We start from the raw sequence: 17,689 nt of genomic DNA, 5'->3' as shown, positions 1-17,689 counted from the left end.
TGTAAATACAAGTAATTTACATAAAGATTGCTAAAAGATTATTACTTTGAAAAAAAGAATGTGATTTTTTTACTGTATAGTCAATTAACATAGTGTTGTGAGTTGTCATGCCCGGAGGCTACTCCCTTGATGTAACACGGGACCTAGGATCACGAGTGACCCCAAGCTAACCCTGAAGCTTGCATATTATAAGCATACTAAGAATCTCTAAGAAAAACATGAACTAATGCAGAAGCTAAGTTAAGTGATAACTGAAGGTGGTGAATACCCAAAATTGATATTAATGTATATAACTTGATAAGGGTTCAGAGATATTGCACATTCACTCAAAGCTAAGGCTTAACATAATACTATGTCTAATAAGACTCGATTGACTAGAGTTAATGGGACATGCCCCAGCTAACCCTAGCAAAACTGAAAACTGAACTAAAAAGACTGAATTTTTAAATGACAAATGAGTTGAATGCAATGAACAAGTATTGGTTATGAACATGACATGCTGAGACTGAATACTGAAGTATAAATTGAAAACCTAGTCAAATGCACTAGAGTCTGACTGAGTGAGCTACTATAAATTGACATAAAACCACGTGAGGCAAACCCAATGTCCGATGTATACACCTTATAAGGAGGACCCTTATGTACCTTGCTATGAGTATAAAGGTATGACTGGAGTGATCACTAAATCTGATGTCATACAGAGGAAACTTATAATCCTTAGAGGCATGTAGTTATGGGACAACGAGGGTAGTCTGAACCCTTGTCCAACTTGTTGCTAATTCTATTGACAATGTAATATTTAAATCTGAGGATTGTTTATTTGTTTAACTGGCCTAGCAAGTGTAATTCATGAACTAAGAAAATTTTTCACAGCAAGAGTTTTGAGTTTCATGTAAGGAACCAAGCAACGTTTCAAGAAAACATGACAATTCGATTAAGAATACTATAACAACTAATTCACAACAATTCCCAAGGTAAGAAAAGTATATAAATAATCAAGAATCTAACTGAATTGTAGGGACCTAGTGGATGCAAAGAACCTACTAGTGAAATCCCACATACCTGGTGACGAAATATAAAAAGAAATGTTTTGATTTCGGGGGTGGAACTTAAACAAAACATTTTTTTTGTTCTTGAGAGGTTGGTAGACTTTCCTCTTCTTTTTTCTCTAAGTTTTGTCTAATTTTGGTCAATAATAGATTAGGGTAAGTTCCGACTAAATTACTAGGCTGATACTGAGGAAAACGACATAGTTTAGGATTTAAACGACACAATTTAAATGTCCAACACTTAAGGAAAAAATATACTAAAATGCTCTAACTGAAAATCTAATGGAGGCTAACCACAACACCAATAATTGTTCGTCGTTGGGACCACGACCCATTAAGTGGGTTGATAATAGTAATCAATCATTTGTTTACAAATTCATGAAATTGGGACATAATATCTACTCCTTTAACAAGTATATGTATATAATCAGAAAAACATTATGTATATGTGGATGAATATATAACTTTTAATTTAAAATTTCATACTGGCTACCAATTGTATATAGTAATTATGGGACAAATATGCATCCTGCGTTCACAAAACTAGTAAAATACAAGGTTACAGTCAAACTGAATAAAAAACAAAACAAATAAAAAGTAAATTATTAACTTTCGGCCTGAAAAATTATAATAATGTAATGGGCAAAGGGTCAAATATACCCTTATACTAAAGGAAATAGTTTAGGTATATTCTTCGTTTTACTTTTGGTCCAAATATACCCCTCATGTTATACTTTAAGTCCAAATATATCCCTCTCATTATACTTTGATGTTAATATACCCTTAATTTTTACAGAAAAACATGTGACAAACTTAAAATAAAATTATTTACTCTCAATTTGCTTAGGAACTCACTTGTGCAACTCATTCACTCAGTTTGAGCTGTTAATTTCATTTTCCGATTCATTTTCTATTGGAAAAATGCATAAATATCCCCGACCGAAATCATAGAGACACATCTAAACATAACTAGAGTCCTATTACCCACCTAAACTAATTTAAAGTGAAATGAGTGCACCACGAACACTGATATGTCCTAGAGAGAATGCACACTGTCTTGAAGGCAAGTGATGAGTGCACAAATTGGACAGATGTTATTTTTAAATTGGTCACTTTGTAATTAGTAGTACACATATTTATTGATAATAAAACTTATATATATTTAAATATTTTTTTTCTTTTTTTTGTAAAATATTTATTTTATTTTCTTCACTTAATTTTTTTTGATTTATTATCTTTCCACTTTTAATTATTTTTAATAAATTGTGTGTATTTTTTAAAAAACAATTTAAATGTGTCCTTTAATATTAATGTTTTAATATTTTTATGTTTTATTTGATTTTATTCACGTATTTCGATATTTGTTCAAAATAAACTTATTTTAAATACAAGACATTGGAAATCAAATCAAAACGAAAGACAAAAAAATACTCAATAGAAAAATAAAAGAGGAAAAATGAATGCAAGTAAAATAAAAAGTTTCAATACAAGGTCAAAAATTCTTAACATTAATTTAAATACAAGATAAAAAATAAGAATATGTTTCTTCAGAAAATGAAAAATTATTTAAAAGAAATTACATAATATTATTTTTTAAAAATAAAGAAATATTTTTTAATTCTATTTTAAAAAATAATTTTTCATTAAAAAAATTATTTACACACATGACGGGCGAGTGTGTATAAACACAACTAACTTGGGTGGTCGAAGGTGTCACATGAGTAGAAAAGGTGCACAAAAGTACGAATAAAATTAGTTTAGGGGGTAATAAGATCTTAGTTAAGTTTAGGTGTTTCTGAGATTTCAGTCATATATTGAAGATGGTATACAACTACCCCTCATCTACCTATTGACTCCAAAATACCCTCCTCATCACCTATTAACTCACAAATACCTTTCCCATCCATCTTTAGGTCCAATTTTAGACACTTCAATAATATAGACCCATTTAAACTAATTTAATAATCTATTTAATTACCTGGCGCTCAACCATTGGTTGACATTTCATTATTTAATATAATTTTAAACTTATCCATTACCCACCCATTTTTAACTAAACCTGCCCCAATACTTACTGAACTCGCAAGACCCAATTCAAAAAGAACCCTTTCTCTTCATGATAGACATGGGTTGGACCTGCTAGATGATGGTGTTAACTAGTGAGTAGTTCGGTTTGAAAGACAAATGTGTTTCACTTCATGTTCTTGAGTAGAGACTTAATAGACTTGCATTGGGATTTGGGAATATACTGCAAATAAGTGGTGTTGGCATTCTTAGTTACTTAGGCTAAGAAATGATCATTTCTCTTATTACAAGGAAAAAACTACTAGTGAGTTTCTGTTTTTATTTCCTTTTTTGCCAAGAAATAATTTTATCGAATAAGTTGCACCACCAAGGAGGTAATGAGTGTATGCAAAAAATTCAATGGACTTGACTCTTCTATGCAACCAAGGAATCAATGAAGTCCAATGCAAGAATTATGTTTTCTTTCCCCTTAGAGCATCAGTCATTTCTGCTAAACCTATGCAAAAGATAAACTTCTTGGTGCATAGCTGGTGATAATGTTTCATTCTTTACCATTGCACATTGAACTCCGAGTCATCGGACTTTCTTCTATGAGATCAGATTCCTTTTACATTATATGTTTTCTATGGGAAGCTCTGTTAGTTCTTTCAAAGGTTTAATTTGCATAAGAAATGAGACTGGGTTCTTTTTGTATTGGGTATGGAGGATTCAATAAGTATTGGGGCGGATTTAGTTTAAAATGGGTGAGTAATGGGTAGGTTTAAAACTATATTAAATAATTAAATTTCAACCAATGGTTTAGCGCCATATAATTAAAAGTATTATTTAATTATTTTAAATGGTTCTCCATTATTTTAGTGACTAAAATTGGACCTAAAGGTGAATGGAGAGGGTATTTGTGAGCCAATAGGTGAATGAGAGAGGTATTTTTGATCCAATAGGTGGATGAGGGTTAGTTGTGTACTTTTTTCAATACTTCGAGGGTATTTTAGGACCTTTTTCGATAATTACTATCCACATCACATAACATCATTGTTCTGCATTTTCCCCTCGCAAATTAAAAATCTTCAAATTAATTTCTATAAGTCGAAATTCACAAGTACATCCTAGACTATGACCAAAATTTTGAGAAACACATCTTAACGAAAAATCTTAGTTTTATTGTTATTTTGTGAACCCTTTGACTTACGTGACACACTCCATGATTCCACGCAATTGAGGCGCGTGAGAGACATTTGAATACCACGTAAGCCAAAAAGGTGTACAAAATTACAAAAAAAAAACAAAGTTTAGGGGGTAATAGGATCATAGTTTAGTTAAGGTGTGTCTTTGTGATTTTGGTCATAGTCTAGTAGGTAGTAGTACATTTTCCCTTTCTATAAAATTAATCATTGTACCCACATGTTCTTATTATTATAAAAGTACAAGAAAATTAATGAACGTAGGGAGTCATCGATTTTTGGATGCTGAAAATTCTTAGAACATATCTCGATAATGTATTTTCTTTTATTAATATAGACACTTTTTAGAATTGGTTAAGCATGATAATTTTTTATTTAGAAAAACCTCAATTCGAAAGAAAGAAAAATCATATTAGTTTTTGAATATGATAAATTATTAGCTTATTTTAAAAAGAAGATGCATAGAAAAGAATTCAAAACAGAGGAAATGAGTTTCTAAAAAAAATAAATATTTGAAATTCGAGATGCGTTATTTTATTTTGAGTTTGTCAATTTTTTGTTAAAATTGAGGGTAAATTTGTGTCGAAGTATAATCAAAAGGGTATATTTGAACCTATCATATAACGAAGTGTATATTTAAAATATGATCAATAGTAGAAGGGTAATATTTGACCATTTTCCCTAATATAATTGTAAAAAATATGGTTGGAAAAATTTCCTTCTTTCAAATTGTGTATAATTGGATTTTAAAAGGAAAACAAAATTGTTCCTATATCAAGTCAGATATTTGATCCTTAATTTTTTACTCCAAAGGGGCACCAAATCAAATGTCCATGTACTGTGAGCACAAATCAAATGTTCCTATATGAAATCACACATCTCTCTAATCTCTATTTGTTAGTGGATCTGATTGGTAAGCTTTCTCCTTCTATTGTGTTTCTATATATGAGATTATATAAAAAAAATTCTGGTTTTGTTATAATTATTTTATTTCCTCATTTGTAGTTAGGGTTGATATTTGAGATGTCTTTGTTTTCAAACATGATGAATAGATTTCCTTGTTGAGCTGTGTTCAAAATTTTATCCACTATCCTTCTACACTAAATTCACGGGGCTACAAGCTTTAATTTGCCCAAGTAAGTTGTCCAATTTTTCTTTTTTGGTGTTACGTACTTAGATTTGTCTTTGTTAAGAAAAATATGATTATAATTTGCCTTTTTCTTTTATGATAGGATCCAAGAGTCCATTGTCTCGCTGCACAACTTCGATAAAGGCAAGGATGGCAAAATCTCCAAGAACTGTGAGGTTTGCCTCACTATTTTTCTTATTAGCACTTCCATGAGATGTCATGGCTTTCTCACTTGCAAATGCAGGCTGAATTATCGAGTTTTAGTGAATATTGAAAAGTTTATCATTAATCGGTATGTACAAAGAGGTTGCAAGAGGATCACTACTATTTCCCACGTAAACAAGCTTATCTGCAGCTTCATTGGTACTTTTTTTATTGCTTTCACCCAGATTCCCCAGCTATACTGTAAGCAACCATCTATTCCACTGTATTTCCGTGAATAACCAGTCCCATTCATAAACCCTTCAATAGTCAAAACTCTTCCTTGTTGTTACCAAAAGATCAACTCACAAGAATCTCCACTCATAAATGGTTCCCACATGCCTCCATATCTTCTTTCAATAAAGGAACTAACCCACCAAACAAAAGCATGAAGAACAACACACCAAGGAAGCTAACACTTGCAACCTTTTTTGTTTTCACCTCACTCTTCTTTTTCTTCACTTTCTTTCTACATGTTGATGCGGGCATTATTGCCTGTGGTTTGAAACCAATGTCACTATCCAAGTTGCTTCATCATATAAGGTGGTGCATATGAAATCCATGGAGGAGGATGGGAATACATCCTGGAGGTGGCTGCACTTGAGGAGCTACACCAGTACCTTTAAGTTGTGCATTTTCTGTTGTTTCGTAGGATATATTTGCATTCAAATGTTGAATTGGTGAATGAAGTATTCTAACTCCTGAACATAATGCTTTTTTCATTGCCTTGACAAGTGAGCACTTTCCCCTTTTATCTAACCGTCTTGTTTTTTTCCTCATCATTATTAACATTATCACTCAAGAAAAATGTAGTGGATTTTTGGTGTTTGTTTATATTATTTGAGTCTTCACTATGTTTTTTCCTTTTCAACAAATAACTACATTAGCATTGAGTTTTCGTTCTACAACTCCACCTTTTGCTGAATTAATTCCTATCTTCGGGGAAGAATGTAGCAATCTATTAGAACTCAACAGATTATTCAACCCTTTTGAGAGATTGGAACCACAATTCGATGATGGCACGTTCAAGTACCCGGAGACATGGGTAAAAACCTAGTGCAACAACACAATAACTTCATCAAAAACACTTGAGCTGCTCCAACTACAAAGTAGCCCTTGCGATGACATGTACTTAACCATCTCAACTACCGCTTCCTGATTGGGGGTAAAATTTCTCATTTCCCCCGACGTCAACTTTAAATTTCTATAATAATTGCTATAATTCCTAATTAATTCATCGTAGGTTTAATAAAGCAATAGGGTCCATATGAAGCTGGTTTGATCCCATAGCTTCCCCTTTACAATCTCTTGAGGTTGACTTGATAGTTCCAGAAGCATCATCAAAACTCCCTGTCGGTTACCAAAGATATTTGGGTCCATCTGACCCGAGTCAAAACCCTACTCCGACCCAAGATAGTCAGGCATGTATCTAGATATTTGCAATGCATCATTATAAGAAGGGCTTCGGAAAATATCATTGAACGATGCATAAAAAAGATGTCATCAGTTAGGAAATTAATGTTCCAAAATTTCATTAAAAATCCTCAATATTTTCTTGATCTGTTGTAGTTGACGTGTAGGGCGTAAAAAGTATTTACCAATTGATCAATGATTTAACGAGAGACAGAGTAGGAATAGAGAGGAAACTGTCATTTACTTTTCTTTTATAGCTTTATCTTTTGAGATTGTTCAGATTGATATATTAGATTTTGTAGATATCATATCAATTATATCCTTAAAGTTTCAAAAAATAAATTTATAAGGTAGTTTCATGAGTTTATTATGTGTATTTTACCACTAAGAGCCTGTATGGATACAAGAATCCTCTTTTAAATGATAGAACTTTGAGGAAAGATTGCTATTTTTCAATGAAGTAAGGGGTGTAAGTATGTGATCCAAGAACTATTTAGTTCTATTTATTTTCTCTATGCCACTTATTTCACACATGGAAGTTCATAATCTAGAGTTCCGTGACTAGTATATCTTATAAAAAAAATGAATCTTTTTAGTTAAATCAAGAACACCAGGTAACTAATAAAGAAAGTTGAACTTTAGAAAATGTCCTACATGATCACAACATTTTTTAAGTCCTACACATGAAATCAACATACTTTTTACGTCCTACACATGACCACAACATATTTTGTATGTCCTATACATGACTGCTACATTTGAAAAAAACATCGATAATTTTCAATGAAATTTTAGAAGTTAAATTTCTCAATTAATGACATCATTTTTTATGCATCATTTGATGATACTTTTCCAAACTCTATCGATGATGATGCATTCCAAACATCTAAGTACATTATTTACTGTCTCGGATCAAAGCTAGGTTTGAAATCAGATTAGATGGACCCAAATAGCTTTGGTCAACCTTGGAGTGAACCTCGGGAGATTGTCTGTGGAAGCTCTAGGATCGAACCTATTCCAGATGGGCTTTTATTGCTTATGTCCACCTGGGAATGAATTGATTAGAAATTTTAGCGTTTGTGTTAGAAATGTTAAGTTTACATTGAAGGAAATGAGGAATTTTGTTGGAAATCAGGCAGTGGAGGTGTGATGGTTATGGACATGTCATCGTCGGGTCTACTTCATAATTGGAGCAGCTCATGATTTTTGGATGAAATGCCTCAATCGTTGCACCATGCTTCTACGGATGTTCCCGGGTACTTGAATGTTCCATCTCCAAATCGTGGGTCCAGTCTCACAAAAGAGCTGAATAACCTGTTAGATTTTAACAAATTGGTACATCCTTCTCCAAATTTAGGAAGTAATTTAGTAAAAGGTGGAGTTGTAGAAAATAAACTCACGCTAATACTCTTTGGCCGGCCGGCTTGTTGCAACCTTCGCATTTCCTGTTGTGATCCCCCATAAGTAACTTTAGCTATTTGTTGAAAAGGAAAAAGGGTAGTGAACACTCAAACAATGTAAGCAAACACCAAAATTTCACTATATTTACCTTGAGTGACATTATTAATAATTCACTATATTTAAGAATAGGAAAAATTTTATCATGAGTGCGGTACAATTACTAGTGGTATGAGGAGTTATTTTATTGCTATTATATTTTTTGGGACCCAAGCTTTATTGTTCTTTTTGGCCTATTGTTTCTCTTTCACTTTCCTCGTTTTCTCTAGATTAATTAGGACTAAGGGAGTGTTCACTTGTCAAGGCAAATAAAAGTGCATTATGTGGAGGAATTATAGTATAAAGATGGCATACTTCATTAAACATTTGAATGCAAAGATATTCTATGAAATGGCAAAAAATGTAAATCTAAAGGCACAACTTGGAGAAAATGGTGTACCTCCTCAAGTGGCGCCACCCCTAGAATGTATCCCCATCCTCTTCTTATGGATTTCATTGTACAACCTTTTATGATGAAGCCACAACGATCACAAGTGCCATTGGTTCCCATTCCAAAGTTGAAACCACAACATTAGCGCCCGTGACAAAGAGTTGCAAGAAAGTGGAGAATAAGAAGAGTTAGGTGAAAATAGAGGACGTTGCAAGTTGTAGCTTCCTTGGTGTGTTATTCTTCACGCTTCTCTTTGGTGGGTTGGTTCCTTTAATGAAAGTGAGATATGGATGTATGAGGGAACCAATTCGGAGATGAGATTCTTGTGAGTTGATTTTTTCATAAAGCATCATGGAAGAGTGTTGACTATTGATGGGCCCGTGAATGGGAGTGGTAATTCTCGGAAATACGGTGAAAAAGATCATTCTCACTTTTTGGAAAGGGAGTCAGGGTGAAAGCAATCAGAAAAGTACCAATAAGGCTGTGGATAAGTTTGTTTACGTGGGTTGTGGTTTGATCCTCTGGCAGACTTTTTGTATGTCTCGAGGAATGATACACTTTTAAGAATATGCAGGGGATATTCTTAAAAGGTTCAAACCTCTACCAACCCACTAGTTCACAGTGAAGAGTTTTGAACGTTTGAATGAGGTTAGGGCTGATCTAACAGTTTATAGAAGTATAATTACTAGTTTGTTGTATTTGATAGCAACAAGACCTGATCTCATGTTCGCGACAAGTCTTCTATTGAGGTCTATGCTAGATCATTTTGGTGTTGCTAAACGAACATTGAGATATATCAAAGGAACTATTGATTATGGTATTTGATTTAAAAAGGAAGAGCAAGGGAAATTGATAGGTTATTCAGGTAGTGATTGGGAAGGAAGCTTGATTATATGCTTTTGCAAAGAAGAAAGAAGTGGTTGTTCAATCTTCTGTAAAAGCACAACATATTCCCGTTGCTGGTGCAACTTATCAAGTTCTATGGTTAAGAAAGATTCTGAGTGATTTGGAGAAAAATCTTATTGAATCTATTGTCATTAAGAATGATAACATCTCAACAATAATTAAGGTGCAAAAAAATGTGTAGTTTCATTCTATTTAGGAAGGCAGAGAAGGATGGGGAACTTACACTTGTTCATTGCAGCTTAGATAAGTAGATTGCAAACATAATGATCATGGCTCTTCCTAAGGGAAATTCTGAAGTTCTAAGTGCTACGTTGGGAGTATCCAACAAGAATATCAAGGAGGAGTGTTTGAAAATGAAATATTTTTTTGATAATTCTTTGTAAAGGAGAGGTCGCCTAGTTTTAAGGAATATGTCTTGTAAAAACATACACTAGTGGTTCAATAGGTATGGTTTCTACTAACTTTTTTTAAAAGCTTTTATAGCTCTATGTGTGTTTGCATTCTGTAATTTTAAAGCCAATGATGATTACGACAAAGACATAGGCAGAGATTTCAAAAAATAAGATGTAGAATGTTATCGTTGCTATAAATTTAGTCACTGTCATTCTGAATGTCGTACTAGGATGCCTAGTGAGAAAGAAGAGAAGTCAAATTTTGTTGAGGATAAAGAAGGAGAAACCTTGTTAATGGAGGTTCATGCTAAAGAGAGTTCCGAGAGCAAGTTATTTTGGTATATATGTGAATACCGCCAGTTGTAACAATATGACTTGAAGTAGGTCTTCTTTTACAAATTTAAGTGAAAATGTTTAGTCAATAGTTAGTTTTGGTGATCTATAAATAGCGAATGAGATGGGAAAGGGTACAACATAAATTTTAGAACAAAAAATAGGTGTGTGGAAGTCATATCAAATCTGTTGAGAGTTGTCCCCGTCAGCTGTTACAAAAAAGGGTATGTCATCATGATGAGGAATGATACATGTGAAATTTCTAGTCCCCCTAGATGATTTATTGATTTTGTGAAAATGAGTCAAAACACATTGTTTCGTTTGAATATTGAAAATGTTCAATCTTGGTACCTGGCGGTAATGAAAATTCCTTCATGGTTGTGGCATTTTTGATATGGTCACTTGAATTTTGGTGGCTTGAAGATCCTTCAAAGGAAAGTATGGTGATGGGGCATTAGGAAATTGTTGTTCCGTCTCAAGTTTGTGAAGAATGTGTTGTTGGAAAACAATGTTGTTTCAGTTTTCTAATAGTAAGTCATGCAGATCCAAGGAAGCATTAGGCCAGTACACTCGGATGTATGTGGGCCATTAACACCAATCTCTAATGGGGGTTTAAGGTATTTTACTACCTTTATTGATGATTATTCGAGGAAGACTTGGGTGTACATTCTGAACGAAAAATGGAAGGCTTTTAATGTATTTAAAAGCTTCAAAGTATGTGTGGAGATTGAGACTTGAAGAGCCATTAAGAACCTTCTGATAGATTTTAAAGGAGAATAATTAAATAAAGTATTTGATGAATTTTGTGAGACTCGTGACATTTTAAAAGATCTTAGAACAACATATACACCACATCAAAATGGTGTTACCGAGAGGAAGAATAAAACCATTCTTAACATGGTTCTTAGCTTGCTGGCTCAGGGAAGAGTTCCATAGGAATTTATGCTAGAACGGTAAAATGGAGCATTCTTATCTTGAACAGAAGTTCCACTTTTTCTCTTCCAGATGTAATACCCATAAAATGTGGAGCGGAAGGAAACCGATAGTAGACCACTACAAAAATTTTGGATCCATTGCTTAGTCACATATTCCAAAAGAAAAAAGAAAGAAGCTTGACGATAGAGATGATAAATGTGTTTTTCTTCGTGTTAATGAAACATGGTGTGCTAGAATTTGATGTAAAAAATGAGGTTTAAGCTGTTTTACGTGTGCCTATTCCACCTGGGAGATATGGTGTGTTGACTCAGGTAAAGGATGAGCTACCCTATGTAACTTTTTACAACGATTGCGGGGATGTTTTTTGTTACATATGTACGGAGGAATGGACATGACTATAAATCATAATGTGTGAGTAAATCTTGGACGCAAGAAGTCTCGACAAACATTGGATAAATATCCTTTTGTTGACAACGGTACTGTGTTGTGCAGCGTATTACCGTGTATAAACGGTGGTGATGACATTGTGGTGATCTACATAACTTAAAGGATATATATTTATTACCTGAATGGGAAGAAGGTGGAGACTATTATGACTCCAGCACAATTAAATCCTAAGAGAAGATTCAAACCATACACAAACAACCTCGCTGTGATACATGAGCTGAAGAAGTAGTTGTTCTGTCAAGTAGAATTCTCTTGTTTAATTTCATCCTCTTTTGTTTTTATATGACATGGATTGTAAATTATGTTGTTTTTCGAATAGACATGTTTTGGATTGCCAATATAGTTTGAACGTTTTTTCCTCCACTCATTTTGAATTATTTCTTGCTTGATTGCATTGTTTTACTTGTGAGTTCCTTTCTACTATTACTGTTTAAATTTGACGATGGAATGTGCGGTATGATCAACATATTCCACTTTCATCTGAACGGAACTCACAAGTAAAAACACACAATCAGCAAGAAATAACTAAAAATGAGTGATGGAAAAAACGTTCAAACTACCTTGGCAATCCAAAACATGTCTATCACAAAAAGAACTTAATCTGCAATCCAAGTCATATAAAAACAAAAGAAGATGAAATTAAACATGAGAATTCTACTTCATAGCAACAACAACAGAACAACTACTTCTTCAGCTTATGTATCGCAGCGAGTATGTTTGTGTACGGTATGAATCTTCTCTTAGGATTTAATTGTCCTAGAGTAATAATAGTCTCCACCTTCTGCCCATTCAGGTAATAAAGATATATCCTTTCAGTTTTGTAGATCACCACAATCTCATCACCGCTGTTTATAAACGGTAATACACTACACAACACAGTATCATTGTCAACAAAGGGATCTTTCTCCAATGTTTGACGAGACTTCTTGTCTCCAAGATTTACGCACACACTATGATTCAGAATCATGTCCATTCCCCCATACATATTTAACATAAAAACATCCCCACAATCATTGTAAAGAGTTACATAGGATAGATCATCCTTTACCTGAGTCAACACACCATATCTCCCATGTGGAATAGGCACCCGTAGAACTGCTGCAACCTTATTTTTACATCAAATGCTAGCACACCATTTTCTCCATATTCATCATACAAGATCAATTCTTGACAAAGAAGGTTGTGACTAGAAGAGATGTTTTTGATGAGGATTATACTTTGGATTGGAATATACATCAGTATACTCCTATCCTAATTAATAATGAAGTCAAAGAAGTAGTTGTCACACCCAAAACTGCTGAAATTTCTACTGAAGCAGGTTATGATATTTCACCACAAGTTTTGAAAGAAATTAATGCTCCCGATCAGCCTCTTAATTGTTCTTGCATAAGGCCCACATAGATGATGGATTATAAGGTAACAACAATTCTTGTTAATGAAGATTCCCCACTTTTCTTTGTTTGTAGATTGTGATCCTACAACTTTTGAGAATGCTGTCAAAGTGGAGAAATGGAGAAAAGCTAACTACTACAAAAATTACTTTTAGCGGCAATTATTTAATGGAAATAATATAAATGTCGCTAAATTATCTTTTACAATCCATTATTAGCAGCAATTGACCATTAGTCGGTAATAATTGACCCATTAACGACAATTATTTTTTACTTAACGAAATAACTAATTGACCATTTCATTAAGAGATGCATTTTATTACCAAATTCCCCTAACATTCTGTACAGGGCTATAGCTAAACCCATTTCACTCCCAAACCCTCCAAAATTCTAAAAAAAGGCAATTCCAAATTATGACGTCTTCATCTGAAGCACAATCCGAGATTCACCACATTGGCATGGATCACCATCAATTTCTTTGAAGCTTCATCTTCTTTGTCTTCGACTTCATCGTTTGTATCTCCGTTTTCTTCATCCTCCATCAACTTTCTCAATCCTTTGTCACCTCTTCGAGGTACGCCACATTTTGTTTTATTTTTTTTGAATGTGATTAGATGACAATGAATGTTTTTTGTATAAGCGATGAAATTACCATATATAAGATCTGCACTCTTGCAATGAAGTTATAGTTTGCTGAGATAGAGTTGTACTTCGTTGATTGCGTGTTGTATTAAGCTCGATCTATAAATAATTTGCTCTGTATTTGCCTTTGCTCTATTTCAGTTTTCTTGGTATATAATGCAACAATTTGTACCTTGCTTAATGCAATCATTGTCTACTATAAAATCATGATATATAAGGATTAGTATATGTAGTGTCCTGAGAGTTGTGTTCTATGCATTGTACTAAGCTCTAATTCGTTAATTTGTGCTCTATGCATTGTACTAAGCTCTAATTCGTTAATTTGACTACTTTTAGATTTCGCTTTCTCAAAACTTGAATTTGATTTTATTAGCCTAATAAAGCTTTGATGAACATAGCTTAGAAAGTCTGTATATATAAATTAGATATTGTTTTCTTTTGAATTTAGCTCGAGAAGATGAGTTAAAATTCTCAGTAGCTTAGAACACTATTTAAGATTTTACAACAAAACTAAGAGCAGCCTCTTGCAGGTGTTTTTCCAATGTTGTTTCCTTTAATAGTTTGTTTGCAAGTTTTCACATATTAGTATGTATATGCTTAATTCGTAAGCATGCCATTGAAAAATCATGAAATTTGTCTAATAAACTTGTACCAGAGAGCCAACAGGGCATAAGAAAACTTCTGTTCTCTGCAATTGCTAGGTGCAGTAACATGACATCTTGTTGACATTTCACCAGGAAGCCTCCTCTTGTCACTTCACCCAGCATCCAATATTCTACAGCCTCTTAGATTCAGCATCCAATGATCTGATGTTGCTTGCATAGTAAATGAAATATCCGATCTCTTGTGCAACTGTCTGGATCAATAAATCTATGACCTTTTCCACAACTTGAGATAAGAATTGGAACATTCCGGTTCGTTATGGATTACAGTAAAGTTAGTAAAATGTATTTTTCTTTTAGAGGTATAAAGAAAAATAGATAAGTACTTAAGTTTCACACCGTCAAATGCAAATGATTGGCGAGTGGGTTTGACGAAGAGGAAAAGAAAAAATTGGTGGAGTTTGTGAGGGTATGAAAATATTATTAGTAACAAGTATCCTTTCTTTTTATTCATGATATTGTATTTTTAACTTTTGTCTATCTTTTTCAGAAAAAGTTCTCAATTACAAAACATGGAGAAGAGTTTGTGAAAAAGTCAATATGAAAAAAATGGTTGGACTATAAATGAGACTTAGAGGCTATGTATGTGAACAATTATAAGACCAAAGATGCCGATATGAAAAATAGACCAAGTCACATACCAAGAGAACAATGAAGTTGTCTCATCTCGTATTGGCTTTCTGATAAAAATCAAAGGGTAGTGATAGTTTTGTTTTATTAGTACTGACCTGTTTTATTGAATTGTGTAACTATGTTGTTCCATATCCAAAATATGTTTGAACTGATAAATAGTTATACTATCTTAAAATGTGACTTAGCTACCGATGATCCCCCTTTCCTTGTGGCAATATTGACACGAATAAGGAAATCAGCAAGATTCGATATGCTTCTTTCATAGTCAAAAGTTATGCTAAAAAAGTTTTATTTTCTCCTTTTAGTGGCGTAGTCAATCAAATATAATTAGTAGATCTAAGCAAAATATGCCTCACACTGGAGGGTCCAAAAGCATAGCAACCTTGATGAATGAACATGTATTCATGCATACATTACTTACTATAATATTTTACAACTCATTTCAATCATGACTTATTCATTTGAAATGAATTGTACTTGATTAGGCTATAGATGTAATAGAGCCTACACGTCCAAAAATCTACATATTAACTCTTACAAAACGCAAAGGTGATAGACTATTGCATGAGGAGTCTTCAAATATAGTTGTAAGATTTCTTACCCTTTTAACTTTTAAGATTAAACTATGAGTGGTTAATAGCACATGACTTGATATCATTTATCTTGTCCTAGATTATAGTCTTCATTATTCTCAGAACATGATGAAATAGAAGTTGAGTAATGGTGAGACATTTGAGGAGCAATCACATGGCAATGTTCCCTAGAAAAGAGATGTGTATTCTCAAGTGTTGGTAAATGAAAAAAGTTGTTATGTTCGTGGTTTAGGACTTGGTCCAACCCCTTCTCTATTATGGGGCAGTAAGTCTTTCTTACGAAATGTTGTTGATGATGATTTCTTTGATGAGGCCGATATGCACATAAGCTAGAACAAGAGATAAATGAGTTTCACTTAATGTTATTGAGTAGAGACATAATTGACTTGCATTGGAATTTTGGAATATACTGCAAATAAGTGGTGTTGGCATTCTTAATTACTTAGGCTAAGAAATGATCATTTCTCTTACTACAAGGAAAAAACTACTAGTGAGTTTCTGTTTTTATTTCCTTTTTTGCCAAGAAATAATTTTATTGAATAAGCTGCACCACCGAGGAGGTAATGAGTGCATGCAGAAAATTCAGTGGACGTGACTCTTCTATGCAACCAAGGAATCAATGAAGTCCAATGCAAGAATTATGTTTTCTTTCCCCTTAGAGCATCAGTCATTTCTACTAAACCTATGCAAAAGAATAACTTCTTGGTGCATAGTTGGTGATAATGTTTCATTCTTTACGATTGCACATTGAACTCCGAGTCACTTGTCTTTCTTCTATGAGATCACGATTCCAATTACATTATATGTTTTCTATGGGAAGCTCCGTTAGTTAATTTAAACGTTCAATTTGCTTAAGAAATAAGAGTGGGTTCTTTTTGTATTGGGTCTGGAGGATTCAATAAGTATTTGGGCGGATTTAGTTAAAAATGGGTAAGTAAGGGTAGGTTTTAAACTATATTAAATAATTAAATTTCAACCAATAATTTAGTGCCATATAATTAAAAGGATTATTTAATTATTTTAAATGGTGCTCCATTATTGTAGTGACTAAAATTGGACCTAAAGGTGGATGGAGAGGGTATTTGTGAGCCAATAGATGTATGAGAAGGGTATTTTGGATCCAATAGGTGGATGAGGGTTAGTTGGTACTATTTTCAATACTTCGAAGGTATTTTAGGACCTTTTTTCGATAATAAAATATGCACATCACACAACATCATTGCTTTGCATTTTCTCATTGCAAATTAAAAATCTTCAATTTATTTCTATAAGGGGAAATTCACAAATACCCCTAGACTATGACCGAAATTTAAGAGACATATCTTAACGAAACTAAGGTCCTATTACCCCCTGATCTTAGTTTTATTTTTATTTTGTGAACCTTATGTCTTACGTGACACACTCCATGATTCCACACAATTGAGGTGCGTGAGAGACATTTGAATACTATGTAAGCCAAAAAGGTGTACAAAGTTACAAAAAGGAAAAAAAGTTTAGGGGGTAATAGGATCTTAGTTTAGTTAAGGTGTGTATTTGTGATTTCGGTCATAGTCTAGGGGTAGTAGTACATTTTCCCTTTCTATAAAATGATCATTGTACCACATGTTCTTACTATTATAAAAGTACAAGAAAATTAATGAACGTAGGGAGTCATCGATTTTTGGATGCTGAAAATTCTTAGAACATATCTCAATAATGTATTTTCTTTTAATAATATTGACACTTTTAGAAGAGGTTAAGCATGATAATTTTTTATTTAGAAAAACCTCAATTCGACAGAAAGAAAAATCATATTAGTTTTTGAATACGATAAATTATTAGCTTCTTTTAAAAAGAAGATGCATAGAAAAGAATTCAAAACGGAGGAA

General features: G+C 33.2%; 1 long non-coding RNA gene across 1 annotated transcript in view; it reads left to right on the top strand.

Moving 5' to 3' along the window:
- The window catches only part of LOC109120136 (uncharacterized), a 30,767-nt gene extending 15,244 nt beyond the window's left edge, over positions 1–15,523 (top strand). Inside the window, exon 4 of the long non-coding RNA XR_011220717.1 lies at positions 13,367–15,523. This is a non-coding gene — a long non-coding RNA (uncharacterized lncRNA). The remainder of the gene's footprint in view (positions 1–13,366) is intronic.
- Positions 15,524–17,689: the final 2,166 nt, after the last annotated feature.

The sequence above is a fragment of the Solanum lycopersicum genome, chromosome 4 (assembly GCF_036512215.1).
Source record: "Solanum lycopersicum chromosome 4, SLM_r2.1".
NCBI classification, from domain to species: domain Eukaryota; kingdom Viridiplantae; phylum Streptophyta; class Magnoliopsida; order Solanales; family Solanaceae; genus Solanum; species Solanum lycopersicum.
This window is presented reverse-complemented; position numbering and strand designations above follow the sequence as displayed.